Source organism: Chrysochloris asiatica, unplaced genomic scaffold, assembly GCF_000296735.1.
Source record: "Chrysochloris asiatica unplaced genomic scaffold, ChrAsi1.0 scaffold00042, whole genome shotgun sequence".
Taxonomy (NCBI): Eukaryota; Metazoa; Chordata; class Mammalia; order Afrosoricida; family Chrysochloridae; genus Chrysochloris; species Chrysochloris asiatica.
In genome coordinates, this window is record NW_006408560.1 from 7,608,894 (window position 1) to 7,612,858 (window position 3,965).

Consider the following 3,965-nt stretch of genomic DNA (forward strand, 5'->3'; position numbering starts at 1 on the left):
CCAGTCTGATTAACTTTTGTCAGACTTATTCTCTAATAGTTGTTGTAATATTTATACCTTTTTAAATGATGCCTTGAAGAAAATTGTATTTTCTTATTCTCTGTTGCTGGTATTTAGAAATGTAATTGGTTCATGTTCCCTACCCAACTGCCTTGCAAACACTAATTATTTTTCATTTTTTCTGTGGACAAAGGTTTCATTTATGAATAATGAACATTTTTGTTTCTTCCATTTATATCCTTATATCTTCCCCTGCCCCCTTAATCTTAGTTTACTCCATACTGGCTAAGACCTTAAGAATAATGTTGGATAACAATTGACATTGTAAGCATATTTATCTTATTCCTGGCTATAAAAGGAACAACTTTTAGCTTTTGACCAGTGAGTAGGATGTTTGTTATACATTTTTGGTTGTTGCCCTTTATTAGGACTTCTGGTGTGATGCTGGAGGATCAGCACTGGTCTGCAAACCATAGGTCGATGATTCAAACCCACCAAGTGTGCTCCAAAAACCCTATCCAGGGTCGCTATGAGTCCCAACCAACTCGATGACACTTGACAACAAAAATAATCCTTTATTAAGAGTCCTGGTGTGGCACTGTCAAATAAATACTGGACTGCTAACCACAGCTGCCAAAAGAACCAATAGATCTGTGTTGGAAGAAGTGCAGCCAGAGTACTCCTTGGAGGCTAACATGGCCAAGCTTCGTCTCTCATACTTCAGACATATTGTCAGGAGGGACCAGTTGCTGGAGAAGGATGTCATGTTTGGTAAGTTGGACGGTGACAGAAAAAGAGGAAGACCACCAATGAGATGGATTGGGCAAGTGGCAGCATTGATGGACTCAAGCATGGCAACAGTAGTGAGGTTGGCCCAGTACTGGGCAGTGTTTCATTGTGCTGTGCATAAGGTCACTATGAGTTGGCACTGACTCAATGGCACCTAACAACAACAACAAACCACAAGTTCGGTGGTTCGAATCCACCAACTGCTCCTTAAAAGTCCTACATAGGTTTATGGATTGGAACTGACTTGAGTTCACTTTACAACACCAGCAACCCTTTATTAGATTAAAGAAGTTCTCTTCTATTCCTATTTTGCTAAGAATTTTTTATTAGAGACCAGTGGGATGAGGGATGGAGGGACAGAGACCCCCTTGAGTTGCTATGCTGCCCTAGGTGGCAATGTCAAAAAGAGGGACTAGTTGGGGACCACAGACTCGACAGCACACTTCATTATTAAGGATCCTGGAGAAATTCATTCAAGGCTTTTAGATCACAGACTAGTTATTCAAGGTTAAACCATTATTTTGTCAAAAGAATTTGAAGCAAAATGTGGCCTTTGGAAAATGTCTGTTCTTGAAATTTGAAGAACATGATCTATGAAACAAATCAACATACTCTCCCCGAATGTAGAATGACAATGCAGGACAACTTAAACCAAGTTCTGTAGAGACTACTAGCAACTAATCATTCTGTGTGTAGATTTCAACAGAGGGTACAAGAAAAAGAAAAAAAAAAAAAAAGATTCCAAATGAGCATTTACCAGCTAGTGAAAACCAGCATATGACCCAGTGGGAGGATTTAATGAAAGACCAACATAACAAGTTGGCTAAAGTGAACAAAAAGCACAAAAAAGCCATGGAGAGACTTAAAGAACAATATGCTAAGATGGGAATTTTCAACCTTTTAAGAACTTGAACCTCAACAATAACAAGCCAATGAGAAAACATTGACTACCCCACCCCTCAGATATTCCCACCAAACCATTTAGCCTCTTTTCAAGCTTAGTAATATATTCAATGACATTCTTAGAAGAAAGAAACATTTACAGGAATCCCAATTAAATGTTAAATAAGAGAAGAATGCTGTATCTTTTCAGTTTCAAGTGCCTACATATGATTACTTGAACAGGAGTAAGTGTAGGAAAGAATAAATTTACTCTTTAGGAATCAGAATTGTTCTCCTCTTCCATGAATTAGGTCAGAGAATTTTAAGTATAGACTTCTTAGACAGGAAAATAATTTAATTGATTCTTATACAGGATTAATATTAGTTTACTATTGTGGTTTAGAAGGCAGGTATAAATAATAGGTATCCGCCATAGCTTCACACAATGGCTATAGAAAAAAATGTATAAAGAGTTATTCCATGAATAATGTAGACAAAAATAACTGTCCTTAGAGCAGAGAGCATATTTAAGTGAAAAACATTGTCTCAACCATGACAAAAGCAGCCAAGTTGATCTTTAAACTGTAATATCAGAAAAATGTTGCAAATTTTGCAGAACAGCATAATGCCACTGGTCTCATTGAATGACAAGAAGACACATTTGCTAAATTTTGTGACTTTCCAGCACTTCATATTTTCACCTTTTAAATATGCTTAGAATGAAAAGCCTACCAGAAATACATTTTGACTTTTATTCTTTCCAAGCACCATACTCTTGCCCAGAATATTTACCTCATTTTTATGCTTGTTTGTGGGTAAGCATTATAAGTTAAATAATGTATATGCTTCAACTGTTTGATGAGTAGTCAGCACAATCTGCCAAAGGTCCCTCTAGAACCATATGAAGATTTTGGCTCTGAATGAATCAGAAGTGTTTGCCCACGTGGCAAATGATCCATGTTAAATTTAAATCATTTTTAGTGTTAACATCTGTTCTCATAAGCAGGTGTATTATGGTGAAATGTACTAGTTCTGGCATCCCTGTGATCTTTTAAAATGTATATTTAGCAATCTAATCAAAAAACTAAGTTAGGTTTAAAGAATTTTTTATTTGTAAAATTAAATGCAATGATTTCAAGAGATTTCTGGCAGATGAATTTGAGGTATGGATAAATCTTTCAAATATGCTTTATTGTTCTGCAGTAGAGAGAGGCAAGAAAGAAGGTATCTAACTTTCTTGTGTTTTCTCAGTGTTGTGACTGTAGAAATTTGACAATACTTGCCTATGTCAATGTATGGCTGGCTGTCAAAGCTTCATTCTTGGCTGCATGTTGAAAATGTGATTAAAGTTAATAGAGGAGATGAAAAGAATTTTTATGAGGGTTTGCAATGATAACAATCAGTATCAATGAAATTCTCCACTTCTCATTTCTCTGCTCAGTTTGGTCATCAGCCACCAGCCAGCACATCTCTCTTTGACTCTAGTCACCTGGAACTAGGTCAAACTCACAAGTTAAAAGGACACTGCCCTTATATCTAACAGGTAGATAATAACTGCAAGTTTGAGAATCCTCACTAAAGCTCCCTAATTTCTGACCTGCAGGCTACAAATTCTGGGTTTTCCCTCTACCCTTCAAGATTCCAGTCACAAGCTCAGGAATCACCCCCTGAGATTCCTAATTCTGATCTGCTAACTTGTACAACTCCTTTGGGTTTGATAATTCACTGGAACAACTCACAGAACTCATAGAAACCATAGTACCTTACTTACAGTTACAGTTTTATTATAGGAGAAAAGAATACAAATGAAGATGAGGTCTGAGAGAGTTCTCATGCTCCAAAAAAGTGACCTCTCACATACATGGATATCTTTCACCAACCAAGAAGCCCATGGAACTTCCACATCCAGAGCTTTTTTTGAGGGGTCTCATGACATAATGCAAGATCCAACTCCTCTCCTCTGATGCTGACTGATATCATGAGGTGGTCTTTCTGAATTGATTAACCCCTCTTCTCTGAGTTTGGTGTACATGATGAGGTGAACATGAGGTATTCCACGGTAGGGCTTTTAGGCCTGGCAAGTCCCCACTCTAAAGTCACCTCACCACCTTCCATGACCTGCTAGTTAGATAAGGTCTGGACTCATGAAAAAGATAGCTCAACTCTAAGGGGTTTTTTTGTTTTTTTTTTCCATTAGAAAACACCTCTCAGGAATTGAGAGAATGGACCAAATTTTGGGGGTAAAGTTAGTGTAAATTTTAACCAAAGAAAGTTTTATATTAGTGTTGAATTTT

The 3,965-nt window shown here is 37.2% G+C and overlaps 1 pseudogene; it reads left to right on the plus strand.

Moving 5' to 3' along the window:
• The first annotated feature begins 1,130 nt into the window (after positions 1 to 1,130).
• Positions 1,131 to 1,701, plus strand: LOC102830958 (annotated as a pseudogene).
• Positions 1,702 to 3,965: the final 2,264 nt, after the last annotated feature.